We start from the raw sequence: 18,482 nt of genomic DNA on the forward strand, positions 1-18,482 counted from the left end.
ATACAGGTGCGGTTGGTTTAGCTGTCACAGTGATAGCGCTGCGAGTAGCTGCAGCAGCAGGCGTCTATTACATGCAGATGCCTCCTGCTGCCCCAGTGTTCTGAGCTGCATCATAGGATGCAGCACAGATCAAACCACCCATCGGGGGCTTATGGCACCCATGGTTCAGTGCAAGCCATCCATTTTAGAGGACAGGAAATCTCTGTCCTACCTTAGAGGTCCCTGGCCTCTTCCCACCACCAAAATGGCAGCAACATGACTCCGTTTTTACAAATGGAGGCCGTCGCTGCCCACTCCCTGCCCCTAAAATGACATCACACTGTCAATCAAAGACAGCCTGATGCCGGGCTGCGTCCTATGCAGCAGGACCCGTCCTATACAGCAGAATGGGTTCTGCGCATGTGCAAAGTACCAGAAATTTTTATTTTGCGCCAATGGTTGCAGGAGCAGCCACGACTGATGACTCCCCTTTTACATCTGCCCCACATGCAGTGCAACATGGTTTTGTTTAGTTGTGTGCTTTTTTGCTTTGCTAACAAACCTAAATCAGGGCCTTGGTTACCAGATTTTTTGGACATCCAGGATGATTTCCTGACTTTTTTATGCACTTCTGCCAGGTTGTTTTTAGTAGAACAGTCGCACAACCTCAGACCTTGAGTCTAGCGAATTGGCATTTTTTTTATTGAATCTTGCATTTTGTGGGTGCATGCATTGCCACAATGTACTGTATGTGAGAGTCGTGGTGCAAACTTAAGTTCTCAAACTCACATCTAATTGAATTGACCCCTAAGTGATGACTTTTAAACCAAAGATATTGGTTTTGTATTTGTAGGTAATGTATCAAGAGCTGAATATTGTCAGCTAGAATTCTTTTTTACAAAAAGATCAGCCCTGCAACTACTGACTTGAAAACAGTGAAGCCCAGGCTATCCTGACCACCTGGATCCCGACAGCCGGCAAATTAAATGCATCTCGTCCACCATTGTTGTTATGCCTACAAAGGCAAGTAAAGACATCAATTGGGCACTGCTATGAATGTTACAATCAGCTACTCATTCTAATCATCTTAGTTCAGCAGAAAATCTGAAAATTAATCCCCAGACATCAACATGTAGCACTTTACCAGGGACGTGCGGTGAGCTAAATGGCTCAGGAGGCACTGGCTAACCCCAGAGCCAGATTTCCATGCAATATATAAGCCAAATCGTACATCTGGGCATTATACACAGGTGCTGCAGTATAAACTCCTGGAAATCTAGTGAGTTTTGATCAGAGATGTGCTAAAAAGATAAGCAGGTGAGGCACTGCCTCACCTGCCATAGACTTTTCACTCCAGAGTTTGGGCTATAAAAATTATTAGAATAATGCAAAGAAGATATTTCAAACAAATTATTAGCATTTTTCATATACTTTATTCAATCAAAACTCTGGTTTAAACCTAAGTATGACAGGAAAGGCTCTGCCTCACCTGCCTCACCCCACCGCACGTCACTGCACTTTACCCCTAATGAAGTTACAGTACCAGCAACAAAACGCGTCAAATTTTCTTCATGTCTTGAGGACTTAGCAGACGTTTCCTATTCCAGCAATCAGTTTTAAGAGCTGATTATAATATCACCTGTTTAGTCTATAAAACACAACACTCCAAAAGAGAAATAATATTGTCCAAGATGATGATTTTTGACCATGACACTTTGTATCTTTGCTATTGTTATAGCTCAGAGTTAGTAATTGTGCCTTCCCGTAATATATAAACTATACAATTTCTATATACAGCATATGCAGCTCTTTATTTGCAGGACCTGTGCTAGTGCTACTGTACATTCTGTTTTGTGAGACATTTTGGCTGCATTTGTGTTTTCAGTATAATGCATTCAGAATCATAAACTATAAAGAATAAGTTAAAGGTCATCTGGGAACATTCACAATGACATAATTTTCTTTTTTTTTAACATGATGATGTATAATCTATGGGAACTGTTCTTGCCTTTGTTATGTAGTTGACTGTGAGTTGTATCCTACTGTTATTTTAGTCTTGGAAAAGTTTACTGGCAGGGAGTCTGTAGTACACAGAAATACTGTATATGCTCATTCCACACTAACTATACTAAAATGAAATATAATACAGAAGTCTAAAGCCTTTGCCTAGACATTTGGTCACTACATTTGCTTTTAAAGGGAAGTTAGTGGTCCTTATAGTAGACAGAAAGATCTATAAATGAGGTTCTCCAGTCAGAACATTTTCATAAAGACGTAATCATATACCCAGGGCCGTAACTAGGTGTGTACCGATGGTGCCTTGCCCACAGCGCATATGCACTGTAGGCGCACCATCTGGCATCACCACCCGCACGGCCGCTCAATAAGAATGAATCTACCAGGACCCAGGAGGCGCCCACCACACCGCAGCTCCGCACGAGTGAAGAAATAGGAAATAAACTACAGCTCCCAGCAGCCCTTGCTGCAGGAAGCTGTAGTTTATTTCCTGTTTCATCACTCAGTCAGTGTGGGTGCGGCATGTGATGCTGCCCCCGCGCTCTTACTGTTGGCGGCCCCACAGCGCAGCACTGCAGGAGAGGAGACAGAGAGACAGTCCTCACTGCTGGGAGCTGAGCTCTCTGGCTTTCAGGGGGCGGAGCCAAGCTCAGGCAGACGATACAGACAGAAGGCCCCCACTCCGGAGGAGCAGAGGTGACAGGAAGTGTGTAAGTCTGTCACTCTCTTCCAGCTCTCTCCTTCATCTCTACCTCTGTATAATACTCTCCCCTCTCTCTTATCTTTTTATCTCTCCCCCTGTGTAACTCTCCCCCTTACCTTATCTCTCCCCCTGTGTAACACTTCCCCTACCTTATCTCTCCCCGTGTGTAACTAACTCTCCCCACTACCTTATCTCTCCCCTGTCTCCCCTTATCTCATGTGTAACCCTCCCCCCACCTTATCTCTCCCCCTACCTTATCTCTCCCCCTGTGTAACTCTCCCCCCTATCTTATCTCTCACCCTGTGTAAGTCTCCCCCTATCTTATCTCTCCCCTCTATCTGATCTCTCCCCCTGTGTAACTCTCCCCCTACCTTATCTCTCCCCCTGTGTAACTCTGCCCTACCTTATCTCTCCCCCTGTGTAACACTCCCCCTATCTTATCTCTCCCCCTATCTGATCTCTCCCCTGTGTAACTCACCCCCTACCTTATCTCTCCCCCTGTGTAACTCTGCCCTACCTTATCTATCCCCCTGTGTAGCACTTCCCCTACCTTATCTCTCCCCCTGTGTAACTCCCCCCTACCTTATCTCTCCCCCTGTGTAACTCTCCCCCCCACACCTTATTTCTCCCCCTGTGTAACACTTCCCCTACTTATCTCTCCCCGTGTGTAACTCCCCCCCCCCCCCCACCTTATCTCTCCCCCTGTGTAACACTCCCCCTATCTTATCTCTCCCCCATCTGATCTCTCCCCCTATCTGATCTCTCCCCCTGTGTAACTCTCCCCCTACCTTATCTCTCCCCCTGTGTAACTCTGCCCTACCTTATCTATCCCCCTGTGTAGCACTTCCCCTACCTTATCTCTCCCTCTGTGTAACTCACCCTACCTTATCTCTCCCCCTGTTTAACTCTCCCCCCACCTTATTTCTCCCCCTGTGTAACACTTCCCCTACTTATCTCTCCCCCTGTGTAACACTCCCCCTACCTTATCCCTCCCCCTGTGTAACTCTCCCCTACCTTATCTATCCTCCTTTATAACACACTCCCCTATCGTATCTCTCCCCCTGTATAACACTGTCCCCTACCTTATCTCTCCCCCTGTATAACACTCTCCCCTACCTTATCTCTCCACCTGTGTAACTCACCCCTACCTTCTTTCTCCCCCTGTATAACACGCTCCCCTACCTTATCTCTCACCCTATATAACACTATCCCCTACCTTATCTCTCACCTTCTTGTATAACACTCTCCACTATCTTATCTCCCCCCTGTATAATCTCCCCTATCGTATCTCTCCGCCTGTATAACACTCTCCCCATAAAATCTCTCCCGCCATATAACACTCTCCCCCACCTTATCTCTTACCCTGTATAACACTTCCCCTATCTTATATCTTACCCTGTATAACACTTCCCCTATCTTATCTCTCCCCCTTTATAACACCCTCTCCTTACTCCTCGTTCCATCTGTATAACACCCTCTCCTTCCTTCTCTCTACCTCTGTATAACACACTCTCCTTCCTCTTTGCTCCCTCTGTATAACACCCTGTCCTTCCTTATTTCTACCTCTGTATAACACTCTCCTTCCTCCTCTCTCCCTCTGTATAACACCCTCTCCGCGCTTCCTCCGTATAGCACTCTCTCCTTCCTCCACGCTCCCTCCGTATAACACTCTCTTCCTCGTCTCTCCCTCGGTATAACACTCTCTCTCCTTTGTCTTTTCTCCCTCTTTATAACACCCTCCTCTTCCTCTTCTCTCCCTTTGTATAATACTCTCTTCTTCCTCCTCTCTCTCTCTGTATAACACTCTCTCCTTCCTCCACGCTCCCTTCGTATAACACTCTCTCCTTTCTCGTCTCCTTCTCTGTATAACACCTCTTCTTCCTCCTCTCTCCCTCTGTATAACACCCTCTCCTTCCTCCACACTCCCTCTGTATAACACTCTCTCCTTCCTCCACGCTCCCTCTGTATAACACTCTCTCCTTCCTCCACGCTCCCTCTGTATAACACTCTCTCCTTCCTCCACGCTCCCTCTGTATAACACTCTCTCCTTCCTCCACGCTCCCTCTGTATAACACTCTCTCCTTCCTCCACGCTCCCTCTGTATAACACTCTCTCCTTCCTCCACGCTCCCTCTGTATAACACTCTCTCCTTCCTCCACGCTCCCTCCGTATAACACTCTCTTCCTTGTCTCTCCCTGTGTATAACTCTCTCATTCCTTCTCGCTCCCTCTGTATAACAGCGCCACCTTTCTCCTGGATATGATGCTCCGCCCCCCTGCAGTGCCCCCTGCAGTGTCTCTAGGGAGAGACATGATGACATAGGGGTTTGAGGAGGAGGCATTCCAGCTCACAGTGCAGCAGCAGCCCAGTGAGTCCGGGGTCAGACCTCCGGTGACCTTTTCCCCACCTGCCGTCAGTTACAGAGCTTGGGGTGGTGAGTGATGTTTGAAACAAGAATGTTATTTTATATTTCTCTACCTGGAGTAATGTTTAAAATGGGACTCTATCTGGTGTAAAGTGTGTAAGTGGCGCTACTGTGCGGTGTAATTTGAGTACTGGAGACTACTGTGCAGCGTAATATGAACGGGTATTATTCTGTGGTCACACCTCTTCCCCTAGAAACCATGCCCCTATTGTTCTGGCGCGCGCCTACTATGCGCGCTGGCCCTGTTTTAAATATTGCTGGGGGGGCGCCGATGCTATTTCTTGCACACAGCGCTAAAATGTCTAGTTACGGCACTGCATATACCAAATATCTTCAGCACTGTAGCAACACAGATGTTCGTGCATCTTTATTAGTTATCTAAATAAGTGTATAACTTTAGCACAGATGTAACTGTATTTATATTAGTTACTCAAAAAAATTATATATTTAACTCTGATTAAGCTCAGTGTAATGCTCCCATCTCCTTTGAAACACTGCGTGGGACAAGTTCTGTGTGTTAAGTTGCAACTTTAGGTCTTTAACAAATGGGAACATCAGTGATGGGAAAAGGGTCCTACTAAATGGGTGTTGCTTCTTTAATTTCCCTTATAGACTCTTTTGACCTTTCGCACAATCATTTTCTGTAGTCTGTATTCATGTATCATTCTTTATAATGAGTCACAGAAACTGCATGATGAGATCCCAGTGCAGGGAATCTGTTTTTAACAATGTATTTGCAACATATGTTGCTATTTTTTTAAACAGTGTTTCTTTCTGCTCCACAACAGAGAGTAGCAATGTATTTTTGTTTATTCAAATCACTATGGTGACTTGGTTGCACTACACGGGCAGCTGTTGACTGATGACATCATCGACCGGTTTGGCGGAGTTCTCGTGACATGCATGGCGGGATGCATAGCCAGCACAGCGTGGGTAAGTGCAACCAATCACGGGGGTAACAACGGGTATGTGTTGTATTGTGCATTTGTATACTGATTCCTGACAATGGGCGGCTGCTCGAAACATATGTCAAATAAAGTATAAACTTTAACTGCATTGGAAAGACTCCTAAGTGCCGCCTTCCTCATATCTCTACACATGGGTCCAGCACCTAAGGAGGGCACCAGAGGAAGCTGTATGAAGTGAGGATTGCCGGGTCACAGGTGATTTTATATATGTCAGCTGTGACCCAGTAGTATGGTTGGCACACACACTCAGTTGGTCACAACTGCCTGGGGTGCAAAACCAACACTCCTCCTTGAATAGTACAAACAACATCCATTCCAATAAGAAAGGTGCACTCACCAGGGACTTTTTTCATCATTAACTCCAATGAGCTTTTATTTACTCACATCACCAGTGTAGACATACTGGGGGTCATTCCGAGTTGTTTGCTCGTTATTTCTCTGACGTCCTAAGTGGATGCTGGGGACTCCGTCAGGACCATGGGGATTAGCGGCTCCGCAGGAGACAGGGCACAAAACTAAAGCTTTAGGATCAGGTGGTGTGTACTGGCTCCTCCCCCTATGACCCTCCTCCAAGCCTCAGTTAGGTTTTTGTGCCCGTCCGAGCAGGGTGCAATCTAGGTGGCTCTCTTAAGGAGCTGCTTAGAAAAAGTTTTTAGGTTTCTTATTTTCAGTGAGTCCTGCTGGCAACAGGCTCACTGCATCGAGGGACTTAGGGGAGAGAAGTTCAACTCACCTGCGTGCAGGATGGATTGGCTTCTTAGGCTACTGGACACCATTAGCTCCAGAGGGAGTCGGAACACAGGTCTCACCCTGGGGTTCGTCCCGGAGCCGCGCCGCCGACCCCCCTTGCAGATGCTGAAGATTGAAGGTCCAGAAACCGGCGGCAGAAGGCTTTTCAGTCTTCATGAAGGTAGCGCACAGCACTGCAGCTGTGCGCCATTGTTGTCACACACTTCACACCAACGGTCACGGAGGGTGCAGGGCGTTGCTGGGGGCGCCCTGGGCAGCAATGTATAATACCTTATTCTGGCTAAAAATACATCACATATAGCCCCTGGAGGCTATATGGATGTATTTAACCCCTGCCAGGTCTCAGAAAAACGGGAGAAGAAGCCCGCCGAAAAGGGGGCGGGGCCTATTCTCCTCAGCACACAGCGCCATTTTCCCTCACAGAAATGCTGGTGGGAAGGCTCCCAGGCTCTCCCCTGCACTGCACTACAGAAACAGGGTTAAAACAGAGAGGGGGGGCACTTATTTGGCGATATGTATATATATATTAAAATGCTATAAGGGAAAAACACTTATATAAAGGTTGTCCCTGTATAATATAGCGTTTTTGGTGTGTGCTGGCAAACTCTCCCTCTGTCTCCCCAAAGGGCTAGTGGGGTCCTGTCCTCTATCAGAGCATTCCCTGTGTGTGTGCTGTGTGTCGGTACTTGTGTGTCGACATGTATGAGGACGATGTTGGTGAGGAGGCGGAGCAATTGCCGGTAATGGTGATGTCACTCTCTAGGGAGTCGACACCGGAATGGATGGCTTAATTAAGGAATTACGTGATAATGTCAACACGCTGCAAGGTCGGTTGACGACATGAGACGGCCGGCAAACCAATTAGTACCTGTCCAGGCGTCTAAAACACCGTCAGGGGCGTTAAAACGTCCTTTTTACCTCAGTCGGTCGACACAGACACGGACACTGACTCCAGTGTCGACGGTGAAGAAACAAACGTATTTTCCTTTAGGGCCACACGTTACTTGTTAAGGGCAATGAAGGAGATGTTACATATTTCTGATACTACAAGTACCACAAAAAAGGGTATTATGTGGGGTGTGAAAAAACTACCTGTAGTTTTTCCTGAATCAGATAAATTAAATGAAGTGTGTGATGATGCGTGGGTTTCCCCCGATAGAAAATTATTGGCGGTATACCCTTTCCCGCCAGAAGTTATGGCGCGTTGGGAAACACACCTTAGGGTGGATAAGGCGCTCACACGCTTATAAAAACAAGTGGCGTTACCGTCTCCTGATACGGACGCCCTCAAGGAGCCAACTGATAGGAGGTTGGAAAATATCCTAAAAAGTATATACACACATACTGGTGTTATACTGCGACCAGCGATCGCCTCAGCCTGGATGGGCAGCGCTGGGGTGGCTTGGTCGGATTCCCTGACTGGAAATATTGATACCCTTGACAGGGACAGTATTTTATTGACTATAGAGCATTTAAAAGATGCATTTCTATATATGCGAAACTCTGGCATCAAGAGTAAGTGCGATGTCCATATCTGCCAGACGATGTTTATGGACACGACAGTGGTCAGGTGATGCAGATTCCAAACGGCACATGGAAGTATTGCCGTATAAAGGGGAGGAGTTATTTGGGGTCGGTCCATCGGACCTGGTGGCCACGGCAACAGCTAGAAAATCCACCTTTTTTACCCCAAGTCACATCTCAGCAGAAAAAGACATAGTCTTTTCAGCCTCAGTCCTTTCGTCCCCATAATATCTGCCCAGGGATAGAGGTAAGGGAAGAAGACTGCAGCAGGCAGCCCATTCCCAGGAACAGAAGCCTTCCACCGCTTCTGCCAAGTCCTCAGCATGACGCTGGGGCCGTACAAACAGGTGCGGTGGGGGGTCGTCTCAAGAGTTTCAGCACGCAGTGGGCTCACTCGCAAGTGGACCCCTGGATCCTACAAGTAGTATCCCAGGGGTACAGATTGGAAATTCGAGACGTCTCCCCCTCGCAGGTTCCTGAAGTTTGCTTTACCAACGTCTACCTCCGACAGGGAGGCAGTATTGGAAACAATTCACAAGCTGTATTCCCAGCTTGTGATAATCAAAGTACCCCTCCTACAACAAGTAAAGGGGTATTATTCCACACTATATTGTGGTACTGAAGCCAGACGGCTCGGTGAGACCTATTCTAAATGGAGTCACTCAGAGCAGTGATAGCGAACCAGGAAGAAGGGGACTATATGGTGTCCCTGGACATCAAGGATGCTTACCTCCATGTCCAAATTTGCCCTTCTCACAAAGGGTACCTCAGGTTCGTGGTACAAAACTGTCACTATCAGTTTCAGACGCTGCCGTTTGGATTGTCTACGGCACCCCGGGTCTTTACCAAGGTAATGGCCGAAATGATGATTCTTCTTCAAAGAAAAGGCGTCTTAATTATCCCTTACTTGGACGATCTCCTGATAAGGGCAAGGTCCAGAGAACAGTTGGAGGTCTGAGTAGCACTATCTCAAGTAGTTCTACGACAGCACGGGTGGATTCTAAATATTCCAAAATCGCAGCTGTCTCCGACGACACGTCTGCTGTCCCTAGGGATGATTCTGGACACAGTCCAGAAAAAGGTGTTTCTCCCGGAGGAGAAAGCCAGGGAGTTATCCGAGCTAGTCAGGATCCTCCAAAAAAACAGGAAAAGTGTCAGTGCATCATTGCACAAGGGTCCTGGGAAAAATGATGGCTTCTTACGAAGCGATTCCATTCGGCAGATTTCACGCAAGAACTTTTCAGTGGGATCTGCGGGACAAATGGTCCGGATCGCATCTTCAGATGCATCAGCGGATAACCCTGTCTCCAAGGACAAGGGTGTCTCTTCTGTGGTGGCTGCAGAGTGCTCATCTACTAAAGGGCCACAGTTATGCATTCAGGACTGGGTCCTGGTGACCACGGATTCCAGCTTGAAAGGCTGGGGAGCAGTCACACAGGGAAAAAAATTTCCAGGGAGTGTGATCAAGTCTGGGGACTTCTCTCCGCATAAATATACTGGAGCTAAGAGCAATTTACAATGCTCTAAGCTTAGCAAGACCTCTGCTTCAAGGTCAGCCGGTATTGATCCAGTGGGACAACATCACGGCAGTCGCCCACGTAAACAGACAGGGCGGCACAAGAAGCAGGAGGACAATGGCAGAAACTGCAAGGATTCTTCGCTGGGCGGAAAATCATGTGATAGCACTGTCAGCAGTTTTCATTCCGGGAGTGGACAACTGGGAAGCAGACTTCCTCAGCACGACCTCCACCCGGGAGAGTGGGGACTTCATCGAGAAGTTTTTTCCACATGATTGTGCACCGTTGGGAAAGACCAAAGGTGGACATGATGGCGTCCCGCCTGAACAAAAAACTGGACAGGTATTGCGCCAGGTCAAGAGACCCTCAGGCAATAGCTGTGGACGTTCTGGTAACACCAGGGGTGTACCAGTCGGTGTATGTGTTCCCTCCTCTGCTTCTCATACCAAAGGTACTGAGAATTAAAAGACGTAGAGGAGTAAGAACTATACTCGTGGCTCCGGATGGGCCAAGAAGGACTTGGTACCCGGAACTTCAAGAGATGCTCACAGAGGACTCAGGGCCTCTGCCGATAAGAAGGGACTTGTTTCAGCAAGTACCATGTCTGTTCCAAGACTTACCGCGGCTGCGTTTGACGGCATGGCGGTTGAACGCCGGATCCTAAGGGAAAAAGGCATTCCGGAAGAGGTCATTCCTACCCTGGTCAAAGCCAGGAAGGAGGTGACCGCACAACATTATCACCACATGTGGCGAAAATATGTTGCGTGGTGTGAGGCCAGGAAGGCCCCACGAAGAAATTTCAACTCGGTCGATTCCTGCATTTCCTGCAAACAGGAGTGTCTATGGGCCTCAAATTGGGGTCCATTAAGATTCAAATTTCGGCCCTGTCGATTTTCTTCCAGAAAGAATTGGCTTCAGTTCCTGAAGTCCAGAAATTTGACAAGGGAGTACTGCATATACAACCCCCTTTTGTGCCTCCAGTGGCACTGTGGGATCTCAACGTAGTCCTGGGATTCCTCAAATCACGTTGGTTTAAACCGCTCAAATCTGTGGATTTGAAATATCTCACATGGAAAGTGACCATGATGTTGGCCCTGGCCTCGGCCAGGCGAGTGTCAGAATTGGCGGCTTTGTCTCACAAAAGCCCATATCTGATTGTCCATTCGGACAGGGCAGAGCTGCGGACTCGTCCCCAGTTTCTCCCTAAGTTGGTGTCAGCGTTTCATCTGAACCAGCTTATTGTGGTACCTGCGGCTACTAGAGACTTGGAGGACTCCAAGTTGCTAGATGTTGTCAGGGCCCTGAAAATATAGATTTCCAGGACGGCTGGAGTCAGGAAAACTGACTTGCTGTTATCCTGTATGCACCCAAAAAACTGGGTGCTCTTGCTTCTAAGCAGAAGATTGCTAGTTGAATGTGTAGTACAATTCAGCTTGCACATTCTGTGGCAGGACTGCCACAGCCAAAATATATAAATGCCCATTCCACAAGGAAGGGGGCTCATCTTGGGCGACTGCCCGAGGGGTCTCGGCTTTACAACTTTGCCGAGCTGCTACTTGGTCAGGGGCACACCCTGGCTGAGGAGGACCTGGAGTTCTCTCACTCGGTGCTGCTGAGTCATCCGCACTCTCCCGCCCGTTTGGGAGCTTTGGTATAATCCCCATGGTCCTGACGGAGTCCCCAGCATCCACTTAGGACGTCAGAGAAAATAAGATTTTACTTACCGATAAATCTATTTCTCGTAGTCCGTAGTGGATGCTGGGCGCCCATCCCAAGTGCGGATTGTCTGCAATACTTGTACATAGTTATTGTTACAAAAAAATCGGGTTGTTATTGTTGTGAGCTGTCTGTTCAGAGGCTCCTACGTTTGTCATACTGTTAACTGGGTTTAGATCACAAGTTATACGGTGTGATTGGTGTGGCTGGTATGAGTCTTACCCGGGATTCAATATCCTTCCTTATTGTGTACGCTCGTCCGGGCACAGTATCCTAACTGAGGCTTGGAGGAGGGTCATAGGGGGAGGAGCCAGTACACACCACCTGATCCTAAAGCTTTAGTTTTGTGCCCTGTCTCCTGCGGAGCCGCTAATCCCCATGGTCCTGACGGAGTCCCCAGCATCCACTACGGACTACGAGAAATAGATTTATCGGTAAGTAAAATCTTATTTTTTTGGTCGCAACTAAGCGATTAGTCGCTCATGCGCAATGTCCGCAGTGTGACTGCGCCAAGTAAATTTGCTATGCAGTTAGGTATTTTACTCACGGCATTACGAGGTTTTTTCTTCGTTCTGGTGATTGACAGGAAGTGGGTGTTTCTGGGCGGAAACAGGCCGTTTTATGGGTGTGTGCGAAAAAACGCTACAGTTTCTGGGAAAAACGCGGGAGTGGCTGGAGAAATGGAGGAGTGTCTGAGCGAACGCTGGGTGTGTTTGTGACGTCAAACCAGGAACGAAACTGACTGAACTGATCGCAGATGCCGAGTAAGTGTGGAGCTACTCAGAAACTGCTAAGAAGTGTCTATTCGCAATTTTGCTAATCTTTCGTTCGCAATTTTGATAAGCTAAGATTCACTCCCAGTAGGCGGCGGCTTAGCGTGTGCAAAGCTGCTAAAAGCAGCTTGCGAGCGAACAACTCGGAATGAGGGCAACTGGTCGACATTTCAGTTGCTAAATGCAACCTTTCTCAAGACATCTCACCAGTCTCTTCTACCGGTGGGATGTCTTGAGGAAGATTGCGTTTAGCAACCGAAACGTCGACCTGTATGTCTACACTGGCGATGTGAGTAAATAAAAACTCATTGGAGTTACTGATGAAAAAATTCCCTGGTGAGTGAACCTTTCTTATTGGAATGGATAGATAGATAGATAGATAGATAGATAGATAGATACATTTTATCATGGGGTTATGGTATGATATGTTGACATTCATAATGTCAGCATGAGAATGTCAACATGGCCATACTGTAATATCAATTTCTCTATCGTCCTAAGTGGATGCTGGGGTTCCTGAAAGGACCATGGGGAATAGCGGCTCCGCAGGAGACAGGGCACAAAAAAGTAAAGCTTTACTAGGTCAGGTGGTGTGCACTGGCTCCTCCCCCTATGACCCTCCTCCAGACTCCAGTTAGATTTTGTGCCCGAACGAGAAGGGTGCAATCTAGGTGGCTCTCCTAAAGAGCTGCTTAGAGAAAGTTTAGTTTAGGTTTTTTTCTTTACAGTGAGTCCTGCTGGCAACAGGATCACTGCAACGTGGGACTTAGGGGGAAAGTAGTAAACTCACCTGCATGCAGAGTGGATTTGCTGCTTGGCTACTGGACACCATTAGCTCCAGAGGGATCGAACACAGGCCCAGCCGTGGAGTCCGGTCCCGGAGCCGCGCCGCCGACCCCCTTGCAGATGCTGAAGCGTGAAGAGGTCCGGAAACCGGCGGCTGAAGACTCCTCAGTCTTCATAAGGTAGCGCACAGCACTGCAGCTGTGCGCCATTTTCCTCTCAGCACACTTCACTGGGCAGTCACTGAGGGTGCAGAGCGCTGGGGGGGGGCGCTCTGAGAGGCAAATATAAACCTTATACAAGGCTAAAAATACCTCACATATAGCCCATAGGGGCTATATGGAGATATTTAACCCCTGCCTGACTGGAAAAATAGCGGGAGAAGAACCCGCCGAAAAAGGGGCGGGGCCTATCTCCTCAGCACACGGCGCCATTTTCTGTCACAGCTCCGCTGGTCAGAACGGCTCCCAGGTCTCTCCCCTGCACTGCACTACAGAAACAGGGTAAAACAGAGAGGGGGGGCACATTAATGGCTATATATATATATATTAAAGCAGCTATAAGGGAGCACTTAATATAAGGATATCCCTTGTATATATAGCGCTTTGTGGTGTGTGCTGGCAGACTCTCCCTCTGTCTCCCCAAAAGGGCTAGTGGGTCCTGTCTTCATTAGAGCATTCCCTGTGAGTTTGCGGTGTGTGTCGGTACGTGGTGTCGACATGTATGAGGACGATATTGGTGTGGAGGCGGAGCAATTGCCAAATATGCAGATGTCACCCCCCAGGGGGTCGACACCAGAATGGATGCCTTTATTTGTGGAATTACGTGATGGTTTATCTTCCCTTAAACAGTCAGTTGAGGACATGAGGCGGCCGGACAATCAATTAATGCCTGTCCAGGCGCCTCAAACACCGTCAGGGGCTGTAAAACGCCCTTTGCCTCAGTCGGTCGACACAGACCCAGACACGGGCACTGATTCCAGTGACGACGGTAGAAATTCAAACGTATTTTCCAGTAGGGCCACACGTTATATGATTTTGGCAATGAAGGAGACGTTACATTTAGCTGATACTACAGATACCGTAAAACAGGGTATTATGTATGGTGTGAAAAAACTACAAACAGTTTTTCCTGAATCAGAAGAATTAAATGACGTGTGTGATGAAGCGTGGGTTGCTCCTGATAAAAAGTTGATAATTTCAAAAAAGTTATTGGCATTATACCCTTTCCCGCCAGAGGTTAGGGCGCGCTGGGAAACACCCCCTAAGGTGGACAAGGCGCTCACACGCTTATCCAAACAAGTGGCGTTACCCTCTCCTGAGACGGCCGCACTTAAGGATCCATCAGATAGAAAGATGGAAGTTATTTAAAAAAATATATACACACATGCAGGTGTTATACTACGACCAGCTATAGCAACTGCCTGGATGTGCAGTGCTGGAGTAGTTTGGTCAGAATCCCTGATTGAAAATATTGATACCCTAGATAGGGACAATGTTTTACTGTCGTTAGAACAAATAAAGGATGCATTTATCTATATGCGTGATGCACAGAGGGATATTTGCACACTGGCATCTCGGGTGAGTGCTATGTCCATTTCAGCCAGAAGAGCCTTATGGACACGACAGTGGACAGGCGATGCGGATTCAAAACGTCACATGGAGGTTTTGCCGTATAAAGGGGAGGAGTTATTTGGAGTTGGTCTATCAGACTTGGTGGCCACGGCTACTGCCGGGAAATCCACTTTTTTACCTCAAGTCACTCCCCAACAGAGAAAGGCACCGACCTTTCAACCGCAGCCTTTTCGCTCCTACAAAAATAAGAGAGCAAAGGGCTTGTCGTACCTGCCACGAGGCAGAGGAAGAGGGAAGAGACACCAACAGGCAGCTCCTTCCCAGGAACAGAAGCCCTCCCCGGCTCCTGCAAAAACCTCAGCATGACGCTGGGGCCTCTCAAGCGGACTCGGGGACAGTGGGGGGCCGTCTCAAAAATTACAGCGCGCAGTGGGCTCACTCGCAGGTAGACCCCTGGATCCTGCAGATAATATCTCAGGGGTACAGGTTGGAATTAGAGACGGATCCTCCTCATCGTTTCCTGAAGTCTGCCTTACCAACCGTCTCTTCCGAAAGGGAGAGGGTGTTGGAAGCCATTCACAAGCTGTACGCTCAGCAGGTGATAGTCAAAGTACCCCTATTACAACAAGGAAAGGGGTATTATTCCACTCTATTTGTGGTACCGAAGCCGGATGGCTCGGTAAGGCCTATTCTAAATCTGAAGTCCTTGAACCTCTACATAAAAAAGTTCAAGTTCAAGATGGAGTCACTCAGAGCAGTGATAGCGAACCTGGAAGAAGGGGACTTTATGGTATCCTTGGACATCAAGGATGCGTATCTACACGTTCCGATTTACCCCGCACACCAGGGGTACCTCAGGTTCATTGTTCAAAACTGTCACTATCAGTTTCAGACGCTGCCGTTCGGATTGTCCACGGCGCCTCGGGTCTTTACCAAGGTAATGGCCGAGATGATGATTCTTCTTCGAAGAAAAGGCGTATTAGTTATCCCATACTTGGACGATCTCCTAATAAGGGCAAGGTCCAGAGAACAGCTGGAGACAGCTTTAGCACTATCTCAAGAGGTGCTAAGACAACACGGGTGGATTCTGAATATTCCAAAATCCCATTTAATCCCGACAACTCGTCTGCTGTTCCTAGGAATGATTCTGGACACGGTTCAGAAAAAGGTTTTCCTTCCAGAGGAAAAAGCCAAGGAGTTATCCGATCTGGTCAGGAACCTCCTAAAACCAGGAAAAGTGTCAGTACATCAATGCACAAGAGTCCTGGGAAAAATGGTGGCTTCTTACGAAGCAATTCCATTCGGCAGATTCCATGCAAGAATATTCCAAAGGGATCTGTTGGACAAATGGTCAGGGTCGCATCTGCAGATGCACCTGCGAATAACCCTGTCACCAAAGACAAGGGTGTCACTTCTGTGGTGGTTGCAGAAGGCTCACCTATTAGAAGGCCGCAGATTCGGCATTCAGGATTGGATCCTGGTGACCACGGACGCCAGCCTGAGAGGCTGGGGAGCAGTCACACAAGGAAGAAACTTCCAGGGAGTATGGACGAGTCTGGAAAAGTCTCTTCACATAAACATTCTGGAACTAAGAGCAATCTACAATGCTCTAAGCCAGGCGGAACTTCTCCTGCAAGGAAAGCCGGTGTTGATTCAGTCGGACAACATCACGGCGGTCGCCCATGTAAACAGGCAGGGCGGCACAAGAAGCAGGAGTGCAATGGCAGAAGCTGCCAAGATTCTTCGCTGGGCGGAGAATCACGTGATAGCACTGTCAGCAGTGTTCATCCCGGGCGTGGACAACTGGGAAGCAGACTTCCTCAGCAGACACGATCTTCATCCGGGAGAGTGGGGTCTACATCCAGAAGTCTTCAACATGTTAATAGACCGTTGGGAAAGACCAATTGTAGACATGATGGCGTCTCGCCTCAACAAGAAACTGGACAAATATTGCGCCAGGTCAAGAGATCCACAGGCAATAGCTGTGGACGCACTGGTAACTCCTTGGGTGTACCAGTCAGTGTATGTGTTTCCTCCTCTGCCGCTCATACCAAAGGTATTGAAGATCATACGGCAAAGAAGAGTAAGAACAATACTAGTGGTTCCGGATTGGCCGAGAAGGACTTGGTATCCGGAACTTCAAGAGATGCTCACGGACGAACCGTGGCCTCTACCTCTGAGAAGGGACCTGCTACAGCAGGGTCCCTGTCTTTTTCAAGACTTACCGCGGCTGCGTTTGACGGCATGGCGGTTGAACGCCAGATCCTAAAAGGGAAAGGCATTCCAGAAGAAGTCATTCCTACCTTGATTAAGGCACGGAAGGAAGTCACCGTGAAACATTATCACCGCATTTGGCGAAAATATGTAGCGTGGTGCGAGGATCGGAGGGTTCCGACGGAGGAATTCCAACTGGGTCGTTTCCTACATTTCCTGCAATCAGGATTATCTATGGGTCTCAAATTGGGATCCATTAAGGTTCAAATTTCGGCCCTGTCAATATTCTTCCAAAAAGAATTGGCCTCTGTCCCTGAGGTCCAGACTTTTGTCAAGGGAGTACTGCATATACAGCCTCCTGTGGTGCCTCCGGTGGCACCGTGGGATCTAAATGTAGTTTTAGATTTCCTCAAATCCCATTGGTTTGAACCATTGAAAAAGGTGGATTTGAAATATCTCACATTGAAAGTGACTATGTTACTAGCCCTGGCCTCTGCCAGGAGAGTATCTGAATTGGCGGCTTTATCTTATAAAAGTCCTTATCTAATCTTCCATTCGGATAGGGCAGAACTGCGGACTCGTCCGCATTTTCTCCCTAAAGTGGTATCAGCATTTCATCTGAACCAACCTATTGTGGTGCCTGCGGCCACTAGCGACTTGGAGGACTCCAAGTTGTTGGACGTTGTCAGAGCCTTAAAAATATACATTGCAAGGACGGCTGGAGTCAGAAAATCTGACTCGCTGTTTATATTGTATGCACCCAACAAGTTGGGCGCACCTGCTTCTAAGCAGTCGATTGCTCGTTGGATTTGTAACACAATTCAACTTGCACATTCTGTGGCAGGCCTGCCACAGCCTAAAACTGTAAAAGCCCACTCCACAAGGAAGGTGGGCTCATCTTGGGCGGCTGCCCGAGGGGTCTCGGCATTACAACTCTGCCGAGCAGCTACGTGGTCGGGGGAGAACACGTTTGTAAAATTTTACAAATTTGATACCCTGGCAAAGGAGGACCTGGAGTTCTCTCATTCGGTGCTGCAGAGTCATCCGCACTCTCCCGCCCGTTTGGGAGCTTTGGTATAATCCCCATGGTCCTTTCAGGAACCCCAGCATCCACTTAGGACGATAGAGAAAATAAGAATTTACTTACCGATAATTCTATTTCTCGGAGTCCGTAGTGGATGCTGGGCGCCCATCCCAAGTGCGGATTATCTGCAATACTTGTACATAGTTATTGTTAACTAATTCGGGTTATTGTTAAGGAGCCATCTTTAAGAGGCCCTTTCTGTTGTCATACTGTTAACTGGGTTTAGATCACAAGTTGTACGGTGTGATTGGTGTGGCTGGTATGAGTCTTACCCGGGATTCAAAATGCCTCCCTTATTGTGTATGCTCGTCCGGGCACAGTACCTAACTGGAGTCTGGAGGAGGGTCATAGGGGGAGGAGCCAGTGCACACCACCTGACCTAGTAAAGCTTTACTTTTTTGTGCCCTGTCTCCTGCGGAGCCGCTATTCCCCATGGTCCTTTCAGGAACCCCAGCA

At 48.0% G+C, this 18,482-nt stretch overlaps 1 protein-coding gene across 1 annotated transcript in view; it reads left to right on the forward strand.

The window, feature by feature from the left end:
• Window positions 1-2,432: 2,432 nt before the first annotated feature.
• Window positions 2,433-18,482, forward strand: part of XYLT1 (xylosyltransferase 1) — a 585,745-nt gene continuing 569,695 nt past the window's right edge. The window contains exons 1-2 of the mRNA XM_063934388.1: window positions 2,433-2,705; window positions 4,939-5,132. The gene's annotated coding sequence lies outside the window, so the exon portion shown is untranslated. The remainder of the gene's footprint in view (window positions 2,706-4,938; window positions 5,133-18,482) is intronic.

Source organism: Pseudophryne corroboree, chromosome 7 (assembly GCF_028390025.1).
Source record: "Pseudophryne corroboree isolate aPseCor3 chromosome 7, aPseCor3.hap2, whole genome shotgun sequence".
Lineage (NCBI taxonomy): Eukaryota > Metazoa > Chordata > Amphibia > Anura > Myobatrachidae > Pseudophryne > Pseudophryne corroboree.